Source organism: Mytilus galloprovincialis, chromosome 9, assembly GCF_965363235.1.
Source record: "Mytilus galloprovincialis chromosome 9, xbMytGall1.hap1.1, whole genome shotgun sequence".
Taxonomy (NCBI): domain Eukaryota; kingdom Metazoa; phylum Mollusca; class Bivalvia; order Mytilida; family Mytilidae; genus Mytilus; species Mytilus galloprovincialis.
In genome coordinates this window covers 38,274,035-38,289,933 of record NC_134846.1, presented here as the reverse complement: position 1 = coordinate 38,289,933, position 15,899 = coordinate 38,274,035, and the positions used below count along the sequence as shown (strand labels likewise).

Genomic DNA, 15,899 nt, shown 5'->3' with positions numbered 1-15,899 from the left:
TTACTAAAAAGTCCCCAAAAGTAAATAAACATGATATTTACCCAGATGAATCATTTTCAGTTCAATTTTTCTTTGAATTAAAATGTCAATAAGTGCAATATATATTATCCGCAACAGGATAAAACTGAAGTTTAATACCTTTACATACATTGTGAATTATTGAACACCCATTAAAATTCTATTAGGAAGCAATTGACAATGTCAATGGATAAAAAGCCTTAGGAACTTGTGACAATTTTCACATCATAAAAATGTATTGTGTATTGAAATGTTAAGTGAATATGTACCCACACATATTTGTGACTTTTCCAATATAAGAGTTAAAGGAAATAAATCCACAAGTATACTTGAGTAGTTTCAATATTTTTCACTCGTTTTGAGTCATTTCTTTTTTTGTGAAAGATAGTTTCCAAACATTTTAGACTGCAAGTCCTTCAAACAAATCTATAAAATTTCATAAAAGTATGCTTAGATTTTTAAGCCCCATCCCTCAAAAAAAAAATATAGGCAGACAAAAAAAAAATTCACCAAAACCCCACATTTCAAACCAGCATCACAATTCTTTATCTGTCCGCATTTTACTCTATTAAATAAAGGCCTTCTGCCTGTAATGTTGTTTAGGGAGAATTTCTTATTTTTATAAACAAAAACTTTGTATCTATACAAAGAAACAAAGTCCCTATTTCATTGTGAGACATTTAAAAAAAGCCTGTCACCAGCAAAGCATGACAATCTGTATAATGTTTATAGAAAGTGAAGGTTATAAACCTTAATGATTTACAAGTATTATGTCACAATATGTTTTTTTTGGCTAACGGAATTTGAATCTATTTTACTTCCCCATTCCAATGTTCATTGTCTCAGTCCAAATATTTTTACATTTATAATATCATATATGTGCCAACATTTTCAACTTTCTAATCCAATTATAGTTTAATTCATTCCTTATACGATCAAGAGATTAATTAACTACATGTACATGCATAATCTACTTAATATGTACTTACGACTTCACTAGAAAGTTAATCCTATTGAAGATCACAAATATTCCATTTTCATCTGTTTCATTTCAATATTTCAGCTCCATATATAATCCTTAATTGCACACATACATGTAATCTATTTTCTAAAATAAACAACAACAAGGGAGATAATCCCAAATAATTAATTTGTCAAATCCTTCCAGACAATTATACATAAATATCATAAATGTAATCGCATGTGATCATGCATACTAAACAGTAAATAATAAATGCTTGGCTAGTTCACAGAGTCACACGCACCTAGTTTAAATTACAACCTCTCGAAATGAACGCTACCTTAAATAACTTCAGGTAATTCCCTTGACACGACTTACCTGAAATATACCTTCAGGTAAAAAAACTTTTAATTTGTCATTTGTAGTTTCATTTAAATTTCCCCTATCTACTTTCTTTTTGATTTCTGAACTGTATCTAAATATAAATGTCTAGCAAATTCATCATTTAGGAATTTCAAAAATATGCACTTGATAATGTTAAATGTATGTGAAATGAACCTTTCTTCAAGATATATATATATATATATATATATATATACAATAAAGTAACGTAATTAATAGTCTCAATTTAAAATCATATTTAGAGTTCAAGTTTGTTTGTACTGATCAAAAATGTTAATCAGCCATATATTCATCTCAAAAATATGCTTGGTTTGCTAGTATTACATATGTTATTGTATGTCGACTTTTGTAATTATATATATTGTCTTTGGGATCTTGTTTACAGAATTAATGAGACAAAGAGTCATTTAAATAAATTTGTAAATTGTAATAAACAATGCCTTTCAAGCATCATTTATTTCAGCTACATTGGCAAGAATAATCATGTAAATATGAATAATAAGGTATAATTATTATTGAACACGACTTCTAAATTACAATAATTTCTTTGTAACTTCATTTATCAATACTAAAATTGCCTACCAAGCATAATGAAACTTGTTTAGAATTCACAGTTAATTCATTGTCACATTTTTTGGGTTATTTACACAGGCACTTGTCTCAGAATTTTTTTTCCTATATATTCCATAATATAACTGTTATCATGGTTATAATAAAGTATACATGTACATGTAGGACATTATTTTCTGAGACAAGTGCCTGTGGTTAATTATGAATGTTTGTGTGTCTTTGAATTTTTGGTATTTTTTTAATTACTAAAAAGACTTTGAAACATTATCATATCTAGATTTTGTAACTGCACAAATACGAAAAAATTTCAAACATGAACTGTACGTTTTTACATAGACTCACATAAAAAGTGATGTTGTCAATGTCTTAATTATGCTAAATACAGCACCAAAACTTGCAAAATACTAAAATAACCCTATCAACTCATAAACAAAATCAATCTTAGTACAAGTACATTTTACTGAACAGGCATACCTCCTAGAGCAATGTTTATATTTCAAATGTTGTTGGGTTGCTGTGTCTTTCAATATAATTGATATATAATCCATGCATCTTTTTACTCACAATTATATTTAACACGGTTGAAGTGCAGCTTGAAAAGAGACACCTTTGTTCAATTATCTCCTAGTTTAACCACATAATGTTGATTAAAGATGTTCCCATCCCTTTCGACCACAAACATGACACAATAAATAAATAACCTTAGCTAATACTTACATGTACATGTACTTGTAAAAATCTCCATAGACAAGAATTTAACAAATTCAGATTTATCCAAAAAAAAATCATAAACTTCCGTGTTTTCAAATCATCACTTCAAGTCCATGTTGTTTAGAAATAATCACTACAAGTACAAAATTGGGAAATGATTAATAACTGGTCAAGTAAAACTGGGGTCAAGTAAATCTCTGGTCTTGATGGATGTATGTTACATCATATTGAATGGTCAAATAATATTTGTTTATCATTACAGAGATTGTCACTCGTCTTCAAAAATCATACTTCACGTTGACACCTTTTAAACACCTGGAAGGGGTAATATTTTTTTTTATAAATACACATTAAAAGTTAAGAGGATTTATGGTATTAATGACCTGAGATAATCCTAGATTAGTTTGACTAAGTATACAAATGATACATAACTCTGTAGTTAGTTATGATTTAGGATTTTTTTTAATAGGATTATTTGATTTAAAAAAAAAATGCTTTCAACGCGTTCTATTTGAAAAAGAGAAAATCTATTTTATTCTCTTTTTAGTGTGGTTTCAAGTTCGGTAAACAAAAAGATTGTCAACGTTTATTGTAAAAAACATCTTTATTTGAAGAAGCGAGGCGATTCAGTTGCTAAAAATTAGTGAAAATTTATCCAGAATTACACCTGATGTTAACTTTATATTCATGCAGCAACAAAGAATGATGAAACTCATTGAAATTTTTCCTCATCTATTATCATAATGAATTTAAAAATAAATGAAAATGGGGAAATATCCCCGGAATAAAATGACCTTTAGACTGGGGAAATATCCCCAGAAAAAAGACCTTCAGACTGGGGAAATATGCCCACTTTTCTTCAAATATAATTATAAGTTTGAGAAGTATGTGTAAGTAACTGTAATTAACATCATGAATAAAGTGGGGAAATATCCCCAAATTAAATATGACTTTCAATATGGGGATAAAAGAATACGAAATGGGGAAATTTCCCCATTAAATTACAAGTAGTGGGAAAAAATCCATACAGGAAGACAACACATATACGTGAACACTTAACAATATTGGGGAAATTGCCCCACATGAAAATAATCTTTAAAACAAGCTGTGTAATTGGTCATTTTCTATGTCGAGGAAATAAAAAATATACATGGAATGGGGAAATGTCCCCATTATGTGTATTTATCCATTTCTACAGCATTTTGCAAATATTTACTTTCCGTCTAAAAATGTCAATCTTGAATATAAAAATGACGAACATTTATCAGGTGAAGCTTGGAAAAGCAGTGTGATTCTCAATGCACTTTTCGACTGATTTTTTTTTATATTGCAAACAAGTCAAGCTAATGAAAATACTGCTTTAAATTCTTTTTGCAAAGTTAGATAGCGGGCCTTAGATTTGAAGGTCATAATTAACACTAACTAATGTACATGTGCAAGACTTTAAATGACTTTGAAACATTCAAATATGAAATAAAAGATGAATCTTGGTGATTCGCACTGTCCAGTGGGAAATAAATATGCATATTCAGGACAAGAACAAGTTAATGTAACATGAAAAATAACTTTACTTTTCACTTGAACCACACGCAGAGTCGGATTTTCAACAAGCTAATTCATAAAGGAGGAGTAAAAGATACCAGAGGGACATTCAAACTCATAAATCGAAAGTAAACTAACGCCATGGCTACAAAAGAAAAGACAAACAATAGTGAGGAAGAAACGTCAAAGAAATTAAAACCTACAAGCAACAGGCATCCCACCAAAAGTTTGGGGTGATCTCGGCAACTCCGAAAGGGAAGAAAATACTGCTTCACATGTGACAACCGTCACGTTGTTCATAAGATAACAGTCCAGCGAAACGGACATAGCATTATCACTTCGAGCCAATCAATCCTTTGATCAAACTCCTTCATGCTGCGTGCTAAGCGGAGAAGCAACAAATACAAATTCTAAAGTCTCCGTTTTCATCCAGCTGGGTTCCAAACTACGACCTCTCGCACTCGGGGTGATCACGCTACCACGTATTCGTGTATCCATCAAATTAAAGGAAAGTAAACGAGATAGAAATCAATGTTTTTTCAAGAGAAAACATAATTACAAACTGTTTAATGTCAGTACAGCACAAGTAGAAACTTTAAACTCTTGAAAATTACATATTAAAGCATGCACATTATTTTGAATAAAACATAATTGTACTGTTGCTGTTGAAACCATATGTTGTTCAACTGCTAGGTAAAATAGCCACAACAAATATGATACCTCATGTATATAACAAATAAAAAAAAAAGTTCTATTAGTTCCTGTATTATAGAATAAAATATCTGTTTCTTTTGACATATATAGCCATATACATATGAGCTATATATGGTGCGTCTAGTTGTCATGTTCTTCGTATTTCCTGAAAATACATAAAAAAAACAACGATTGATTTCGACCTTAAATGTTGTTAGTTGATGATTAAAGAAAAACAAATAAATATTATAAAGTAGTCAATTAACGATTTCAGTAGTCAATTAACGATTTCAAGTTGAGTTTGCTACTAAAACGTCCAGATGTTTTGCTCAAATGAAAAATATTTAATTTGAAAAGAAGATATATATTTAGTTTTCTCTTTAGCAAGCAAAGACAACGCGTTTGATATTTGATCCGTGAAGAGACATTTCCAGTCATTAATTCCACTTTCAATTTTTTCGATAAATATTTTGTCAAAAACTGGCGTGGATACTTTTGGTACACCCTTTGGCAATTCTACTTCACCTTTATCGTTAAACATGAACATTCCACTTGTTGAAATCTTCCAAGGCCCCGCATGATTGGATTTGTAACACAGTTTAATCTTATTAGATACTTCATCCATTGTAAATCTATAATGTAATGGCTTGATATGTTTCCGTACATCAGCAATAAATGGTTGAAGCCAGTTCCTAATATTGTATTGCCAAATTAAGTTGCTTGGATTTGGTAAGAGATCCAAAAGCTCAGGGATTTTTTCTGCGTCATTTCGACGGAGGGAATCTACTATTTTGCTGAAAACCGGCGTCAATATCCTCATGTGTGTGTCCAACATACAGAAAAGAAAGGTGAACCTGCAAAAAAAAATATTTTCATAAAAAATTCTATCAAATTTTATATTGATTTATATTTTAAAACTGTCCGCATTACGATTCTTGTATGTGCATTCTTTTGCTAATTGTTTTGACATTTCTCTGAAGCAATATTGCGACAGTCATGATAGTGGATGTATGTGGAGTATTTATATATTACACTTGATACATTATTTCAGGGACGGTGTTCCATATCATGAATTCAGTTAGTCTACAAATACGACGGGTGTCCCTCGAGGAGCTGTTAACCGAGTTTTCCGGTGGTATTGGAGTTACTTTATATTTTTATGTAATGGTTTGTCTTAGTTGTTTTACTGTTGAATATTGAGATGATTTATTTTAATCGACTTTTCATTATGATTCTCCGTCGGTATATTTTCTCGCTTTATTATATCTTATTCATCATGTTCATTTGGATACAGTTATTCATGTTAATACATACTGATACGACCCTTATAAAAATGGTAGGAGGAATCACCGATCAATTCAGTAGGAACAAGAATGTGTCCTCAGTACACGAATGCCCCACTCGCACTTTCATTTTCTATGTTCAGTGGACCGTGACATTGGGATAAAAACTCTAATTTGGCATTAAAATTAGAAAGATTATATCATAGGGAACATGTGTACTAAGTTTGAAGTTGATTGGACTTCAACTTCATCAAAAACTACCTTGACCAAAAACTTTAACCTGAAGCGGGACAGACGGACGAACGGACGGACGGACGAACGGACGGTACAACAGACGAACGGACGAACGGACGCACAAACCAGAAAACATAATGCCCCTCTACTATCGTAGGTGGGGCATAAAAATACGTGTGTCCATTGTCATGATTGTATTCCCTGAATTTTTTTAGATAGGAATTCTATTATCTAACAGTAGTATGATTACTGTGGGCTATAAGATATCAAATGTCTACCTCTTGAAATACTTTCATGTGCACCAGTAACTCGCAAAACGATAAAACATATTTATTTTTGTTTTCCCGCCAGCAGTTGTCCGCTTGAATATACAATACTGGAGGCAACGTTCCACCCTGCAAAAATTATAATTCAAACCTTAAACATGTTATTTTATTTATCTTGCTCATTCATTACTTGATGTGTCAAAACAGGAGTTTGTTGTCCACTAAATAGCTGTAGCTGACTAAAATAATTGCAAGTATATAATACTGCCTTAGCAAGTACAGTATGTTCAATGAACATACACACCAATATGTGTTATTCCTCCCTACCGTGTTGCTTTTAGTTGTTTTGTCATCGTAGTTGTAATGTTTTCCCCCTTCTTGATGTGGTATGGTATATGCTATATTTGTAACATAACCGAATTAAACTTCGATATTAATTATGAAAAGACAAAATATTGGTTGAAATCCATGTTGCTTTTTGTATATCAAAATACATTGTATTAAGAATGTCCCAGACACCCGCAGAAGTCGACTTAAACACATACGTATGCATGTAAACACATATAAATTTTTCATAGATTTTATATTCAATTATAATGCAAAATATTCTATAAGAATACTAAACCACCGAGGCTGTACCATTTTAGTAGGCTTGACATCTAACAGATAACAAAAAAAAATGATATTTCTTTTTTTATGTCTCTTCATGATTAACCATGAACTTAATATGTAGTTCATCCTTAAAGTGGAAAAGTAAAGATAATCGGTTTAATAGATATTACTATCTAGTAATAGCATAATTTAGTCAGTCATAATGTGAATCTTTTCAGTCAATATAATTATGTATGCACAAAACTGATAATCTGTGTATCGCACTATTTCGGAACATTTCTACTGAGGGCTATTTGAAATTTTCTAGTTTGAATTGTTCTATATTTGCATTGTTGTTTTGTAATATTTATAGCTGATTATGGACATTGATTTTACTCATTGTTGAAGGCTGTGTGGTGATCTATAATTGTAATTTTTGGTGGCATTGATCTCTTGTCACATTCCAGCACTCTGCAATGGTGGTTTCTATAAATTTATCATTTATGATTATGAAATACATGCTTTTCTATTTCAAATAAATCAATACAAGTAAAGGCAAAGGCAGAGATAATCGTGTGTAAAATAGCAGAACAAATGTGTCGTCAAATAAAATAATCATTGTAAATGACATTAAAACAATGACATGATTAAACAATTCCTAAATAATTAAATTAACCTATACTGAGCCAAAAAAGTTTAGCAACACTTTTTTTTAAAATTTTTTTTGGTTGTTTCTGGATTTTTTTTTAATAAACATCATTGATATAATCCTTAGTATTACCTGTATTTTTAAGCAGTCGTACTTTTTTCCAGGTGATTGATTTTGCGCCATTTTAGCTTTACGCGTGTAATTGATGTTTTACCTTCTGTACCTGTACTTTTAAGACGAAATTTAATTTGTTTTTGCACTAACGTTCAGAAACACACCATTGGTAAGAAAAACACATAAACGTTTGAAAAAATTGCATGGGGCGTCAACCAGGCCTCTCCGAAAATGACCGTCAGATGGCTCTTGGAATGGTTGCTGCTTGCATGAGTGTTACTGACGTAGTGGATCGATTTAATGTGCATAAGTCAACAGTTTATAGACTAAAAAACAGTTATCAATGCAACACACAGCACTGGATAGGTCAATATGTCGTAGACCAAAAACAACCATCGTCAAGGGAGGAGCGCTACATTCGCTTTACGTCAACACGGGACAAGTTTTTTGTGGCCACAACAGTAGTGCATTGACTAAGGGCAGCTGCTGGTGTGCCTGCCAATACTTAAGTGATGCCATGAAAGCATGGTCGAGAAATTGATTTTGAATAACACAATACTCAATTCCGCTTTTTGACCATCTCGCGCTCCATACAAAAAATATTCTAATGAATATGCGTGTTAAACATACATTTTGCTTCTCACATGTCATAATTCATAAAAACAAATATGTAACCCATTAAAAAACGACAACCACTGAATTACAGGCTCCTGACATGGAACAGGCACATACATACATAATGGGGGGGGGGGAGGGGGGGAGGGGGGGGGGGTAATCATGTTCGCGGGATCATAATCCTCCCCTAACCTGGGACAGTGGTACAACGGTACAACATGAGAATGTATTTTGTGACTTTTCAAAAGTAATCCGTTTTTTCTTCTTTATCCTGTTCACTAGCCCAAATATATTTATTTTATTTTATTAAAGAAAACCGATATGCAATGACTTTGTTAACTATGCTCAACAGCAAAATAAACTGACCATCGCCATTTTTTTTAGTACATGTCTTAGGCAGCAACCATTTCATTTTCGGGGAGGGGGGGGGGGGGCAAACAATTGATTTTCCCATAAAACGACAAGACAAGACAAACTATTTTATTTTCTCAGTCATAAACGTGTACAATAGTACTGTAGCCTTTTTTTCTCTCTCGAGCCTTTGAATGTTGATTTTAAGAACGAAACCGTATTAAAGAAAATTGTAGTATGTTTTAGTAAAAAAAAAAATATAGGTTGCTGTTGCTTTTTTTAACGCAATTTGTACTTAATAAAAGTATCTCCCATGCCTATCAATTATGCAATAAAAAAAGTATCACGCAAAAAGTAGAAAATTCTTTTGAGGCCTATTAGGTCTGAGTAAACTATGTTAATTTTCCTTTTATGACAATGCAGAGTGAACGAAGCATCTAGTAATAAAACATATCGGCTGCACACATCGATCAATTAGATTAATCATAGTTTTAATTTTGAATACCATATTATCTTCATAAAATGTCTGTGCCAAAAAAAATCGTTTTATAACCCCAGCTTCATAGTGCGTGATTTATGACAACTTGCCGCTGGGTGCGTAAATATTAACACCGATGTGAAGTGCCTACTTCTTAAAGCTTTTATATAAACAAAATAATTAATGCTTTTGTACATTTTGATTGGAATAGGTATATTAATATTTCTATCTGTTATTAAAGGATTAACCACGATTATTGAGGGAAATCCTCTCGTTGTGAAAGTAGTTACTATCATGCGTGTTAAGGAATTTTTGATTCTCGGACTATCATTTTTTTCGACATTCGATTTTTATCTCAATATGAACAATTTTGTTTTTAAATCCTGTTATTTTCAATGGGAACCCACAATAATTATTTAAAAAGTTCTTGCCGCCTCCACCTCCACAAAAAATGAATGGTCAATGTCTAATATAAAATCATTAATAAAATGATATCGTAAGATATGCTTTAAGTTTACTCGGGGGTGGAGAGGGGGCACTTACTATGCAATGAGTGACAGGAATGGGCCGCTGGAATAGGTTAAAATTTCTTGCTACATGATATATAATAGTTGATAAATTCAAATATCAATTATGGGTTCATATTATCACTTGCTTGATAATATCAGAAGTATCTGAAACAAATCAGATGCCAGTATTTATTTTTAATGCGGTTAAACCACAGTCGACTTGTAAATGCATTAGCTATTTGTCAAACTAATTAATCTCTATTATTCTAATGTAGTATTTCCACTGATGCTAGTCATAGATGCTATAAATCCGATTATTTTGACATTTGCACCTAATTACCATATCCAAAGGTTTGTATACATGAAACACTATACCATTGATCAGTGGCAGATCCAGAATTTTTCACAAGCCGGGGCCCACTGACTGCCTAAGAGGGGGCCCGCTCCGGTCCTGCTTCAGTAATTCCCTATATCATAATCAACCAAATTTAGCATCAGTAGTCAGAGCTCATGTTTTGTCTGTTATTGTGTATATATAAGCCGACCCTAAACAAAATTTACTTACTTAGTACTTACTTTTCTTAATCTTACGTATACATGTATATGGGTTATATTTAGTTTTTAAAGATCATTAAAACCGAATATTTTTTTTGGTTTCGATTTGTTTTGTTGTAATAATTCACTACGTCAATTGATAAAAAGCATCAATATAAATACAAACATGTTTAACCCCGCCGCATTTTTGCGCCTGTCCCAAGTCAGGAGCCTCTGGCCTTTGTTAGTCTTGTATTATTTTAATTTTAGTTTCTTGTGTACAATTTGGAAATTAGTATGGCGTTCATTATCACTGAACTAGCATATATGTGTTTAGGGGCCAGCTGAAGGACGCCTCCGGGTGCGGTAATTTCTCGCTACATTGAAGACCTGTTGGTGACCTTCTGCTGTTGTTTTTTTATTTGGTCGGGTTGTTGTCTCTTTGACACATTCCCCATTTCCATTCTCAATTTTATTTCACATATTTAGACGTTATAATAACCCCTATCTAATAATTTCACTTTGACATTAGTTACATCGTTTATTGATTTGTTATGGCCACTTATATTTCTTATTTGCCGTATTGCTTCACCTATAATATATCCTCGGAATACATGCTGTGATTGACAGCTACTTTTGTATTTCTGTGTGTATAGATATAATAATTAGTTTCTTTAAAATGTATTTCAAGGTCAAGAATGCCAGGTGTTGTAAATTATCAATTTTTACAGCGGATGAGGGCATTCCGGTGTATTGCTATCGCCTAGATTTCCATTACGTAATATTCGTTTTGGTTTTTTGAACCGATCTATAAACATGATGAAGACATCATCAAGTGCAAACTTATATTCCTTATCGCTTGTTAAAAATCCATTTCTTCAATGAATACTCATCACATACTTTTTTTAAAAAGATAAATTAATAATATTAAAATGTTTTGTTATACGTATAAACATTTAGTGAAAAATCATTCAAAATAAATATGCACACGCATGCGGTAGAATATCTCAAGAACGTTTGCAATCTTAAGCAACGATAACTCAACCATGCACTAGCACTGCACTATTATTAATATAGAAGAATAGAATGATATACAATGAAAATACACGTAACTGTAATATACAAGTATTAATATATTATATATCAATAATATACCTGAGTAATTATACGGATTTGTATCACGTACTTCAATATAATAGTCATTACGGCGAGGATGAATTCCCTGTCATTAATTTATCTACGCACGAACTTGTCCAAGAAAAAAATTATATCTGCACATAAAACCTCATTTTCAGGTATAGATATGGGTTTTTTTCTGAGACAAGTGCTTCTCGGACCATTCACAAGAACTTGCGGTCATCCGATTTTCAGTATTTCAGTACTTTGGTTTCATTCTTCGAACAGAACCCTGCATAACTGGATAATTTTGGGTCAAGGGAAAACGTTACGTAGCCCTAAGCAATAAACCATACAGGCCTCATTTCGTAGCATATTATGTTGAAGTAGATTTCATATTATAACTTAAATATTTTAGTTAAATACAATGACGATGATGGCGGCCTAAGGCTCTTCGCGGTTTTATTTTGTATTTGTTTTTGTGCAGTAGTGTTGTGTTCAATTGAAATAACATATATTGTATACTGAGCATGTTTAGTGAGAATATAAAAAAGAAGATGTGGTATGATTACCAATGACACAACTATCCACAAAATATCAAAATGACACAAACATTAACAACTATAGGTCACCGTACGGCCTTCAACAATGAACAAAGCCCATACCGCATAGTCAGCTATAAAAGGCCCCGATAAGACAATGTAAAACAATTCAAACGAGAAAACTAAGGCAGCAACCATCTGGGGGGGGGGGGGGGGGGGGGGGGGCTATGGTTTTTTTTTCTGTGCAAACTTTTTTTTTCGCCTTCGGCGAAGAACAATCTATTTTTTTAGCGACAAACCGAAGACAATTTTTTTCTTTCAATTTTAGCATTACATATAGTGGCAGCTGAGGGTGAAACAAACAATTTTTTTTACTCAGGGTCCAAAACAAATTATTTTTTTCACCAAAATCTGGAAACAAACTTTTTTTTCCAAAAAAAAACCATAGCCCCCCCCCCCCCAGAAAATCAAATGGTTGCTGCCTAACGGCCTTATTTATGTCAAAAAATTAATGAAAACAAATATGTAACACATAAACAAACGACAACCACTGAATTACAGGCTCCTGACTTGGGACAGGCACACACATAAATAATGTGGCGGGGTTAAACATGTTAGTCATGTTAGTAACTCCGGAAATAATTATACTGAATCTGATCGTTCATGTAAATCATGAAACAAGACATTGAGGAATTAGCAGATGGGAATTTGTTGGGATAAACTTCAGATTTTGCGGTCATTAGTTATCTCGTACATTACTTAATAACTATCATGCAATCTTTGGTCATTTTATTTTCTCAGGAGGATTGATTACTACACAAATTGTCTGTTCACTACTGCATGGCTATGTAAATATTTCTAAATTAATAAACTATGGCATGATAAATAAATCATACATGCAGAATACTTGCAGTTTTAATAAGTTAAATATTGTTTCTAGATAAACATCGTGGTCAAATCTATAGAGACAAATAAACTTATGACGCTTGAAAATAAAAAAAAAAATCGCAAAAGCTTCAACGGAATAGTGATTTCTGCTGTCATTTTGAAAGCGTAATGTTGACTGTAAAATTGAATCCATGCATTTATCTGTAAAATACCGAATTACCAAAAGGATCAAACCATTTCTGTATTTACTATTTCATGACTTTGGAGATTATATTTTATCAAAGTAGCATTATATACCATGGAGTTTACAAAAATATAATGTTAAAAAAAATTACCTAAACTTACTAAAAACGTATAATGTGTTATTTGTTCTTATTAATTTTGTTCACTATTTCTCCTTTAACAAACTAAAAGCACGAAAAGAGGCTTATAAAGATAGAAATATATATATTGTATTCAAACATTTATTATTCAACAAAAATTTAGAGTCCTGGGGCCTGGTTTTCGAAAGTATCATAAGATATGTCATAAGATATATCTTAGGACATATTTTATGATCATCTAATGACTATCGTATGATATGTCATAGGATGTAAATCAAAGCTGTCTTAAGAGAGTCGTAGCTTTGGTGCTCTTATGACTGTCATAAGTGAACATTATTTTCTAATATTTTAAGTAATGATTAAAAAGTGATAAATATAAAAATTAAAATGAAAAGTATGAACATATTAATATTTACGAATATTTTATTTCTTTCATATAATGGACATGAAATTTTATATAAAAAGGAATTGATATTTGACTTGAAAATTTGTTAAAAATTAGTTTGTGATAAATAATAAACTTGAACTTCGTTTTCGTGTATAATCATACTTTTTTTAAATGTGAATACTTTTTAGATTCGGTACATCGAGTACCCGCTTATCGAAATGCCCGTGCACATACGTTGATATAGTTCTATCAGAGACATATATATGTCTCTGGTTCTATTAACTATACTAGGAACTAAGTAATATGTATATGTATTATACAAAACCATGACTATTAGAAAAGAATTCAAAATTATATGTCGCAGGAGATTCAAATTTTAGTTCACGTAGTTGAGAAAAATAAAATCCTTACTATTAAGCTAACTGAGATACACAACAAATATTTGTATTGCAATTAACATGAAATTAAACATGAAAAGTAATTAAAATTTTAGTTTACAATCATAAGACCATCATAAGTCATGTCGCGAGGGGTCTTAAGTTTACCACAAAAGTTATGACAATTCGTAACTTAGGACACTTTCGAAAACATATCTTACGACTATGACATGTCATAAGACCATCATAAGACATGTCTTAGTCATAAGATACTTTCGAAAACCAGGCCCCTGACTCACTAAATTTTGAGGTAAATCATGACTGAAAACTGTAACAATAGCCTTTTATTGAATTATCAATTGTTTAGCAATAAGTTCTTTAAGTTAGTCTAAATATGTATATCAATTAAAAAAAACATTCAGATTGTAGTTTGGTCATGAAACTACGGTGGCAGAATGCGAACATGAAAGAAAAAAAAATATGTTGTTCCTTCATGATACTATGTCGTTCCTTCAAGATGATATGTCCTTCCCACAAGATAGCTATCTCGTTCCCTCAAGATGCTATGTCGTTCACTTAAGATACTATGTCGTTCCCACAAGATAGTTATCTCGTTCCCTCAAGATGATATGTCGTTTCCTCAAGATATTATGTCGTTCCCTCAAGATACTATGTCGTTCCTTCAAGATGTTATGTTGTTCCCTCAAGATGCTATGTCGTTCCCTCAAGATACTATGTTGTTCCCTCAAGATGTTATGTCGTTCCCTCAAGATACTATGTCGTTCCTTCAAGATGTTATGTTGTTCCCTCAAGATGCTATGTCGTTCCCTCAAGATACTATGTTGTTCCCTCAAGATGTTATGTCGTTCCCTCAAGTTATTATGTCGTTTCCTCAAAATACTATGTTGTTCCCTCAACATAGTTTTAACATTGTATTGATATTGCTATGTTGAGGGAAAGAGATAACTATCTTGAGGGAACAACATAGCATCTTGAGGGAACGACATATCATCTGGAGGGGAAAACATCGTTTCTTGAGGGAAAGACATAATATCTTGAGGGAACGACATGATCTCTTGAGGGAACGACATATCATCTTGAGGGAACAAGATGACTATCTTGGGGGAACAACATAACATCTTGAGGGAACGACATATCATCTTTAGGAAACGAGATATTTATCTTGTGGGAACAACATAGTATCTTGAGGGAACGATTTGAAAGATCGTCGAGTTCAGTTCGTAAAATGTATGCATTTGTTTTTTGAATGAAGTAAAGCGTTTCCAACGAGTTTTTAAATCTAAATTATTTTTAAACAATCTATAGCTCCATTCGATCATATTTTTCATCTCGATATCCCTTAATTTTATTCAATATATATATTTTCAAAATACAGAAATTTGCGCCACTTTGCACACAATGCAGTGATTTGTTATGTTAAATCTACGCAAAAAAAAAACAAACCCAAAATTTAACTTAGAATAACTATTTTATAACACTAATTTTAAAAAACGTGCATACATAAAAGTAATAGTTATGAAAAAAAAACATGTCGTCATATATTTATTCTTTACATGTAATATCTTCATCAGTCGTTCTGTTCATTTTTTTTTTAAATACTGTGCCATGTCACACATCAGATCTAGACTAATTACTATAAAACATCCTAAAAAGTAATTATGCTGTTTTACCATGATATTATATAGATAAAATTTCTCTGAAAAAAGTTTAATACCGTAAATAA

The 15,899-nt window shown here is 31.9% G+C and overlaps 1 protein-coding gene and 1 long non-coding RNA gene across 8 annotated transcripts in view; both read right to left on the bottom strand.

The window, feature by feature from the left end:
* The window catches only part of LOC143044961 (uncharacterized), a 62,089-nt gene extending 59,364 nt beyond the window's left edge, over positions 1–2,725 (bottom strand). For all 7 annotated transcript variants that reach the window (XR_012968823.1, XM_076217234.1, XM_076217236.1 and 4 more), the window contains exons 1-2: positions 2,669–2,725; positions 1,008–1,126 (exon numbers count right to left, since the gene is read on the bottom strand). The gene's annotated coding sequence lies outside the window, so the exon portion shown is untranslated. The remainder of the gene's footprint in view (positions 1–1,007; positions 1,127–2,668) is intronic.
* A 2,226-nt stretch (positions 2,726–4,951) lies between these two features.
* LOC143046785 (uncharacterized) lies at positions 4,952–7,291 on the bottom strand. Its single transcript, XR_012969276.1, has 3 exons — positions 6,693–7,291; positions 5,423–5,751; positions 4,952–5,063 (listed from the first exon to the last, which is right to left on the bottom strand). It is a non-coding gene; the product is annotated as an uncharacterized LOC143046785 (long non-coding RNA).
* Between the last annotated feature and the right edge of the window lie 8,608 nt (positions 7,292–15,899).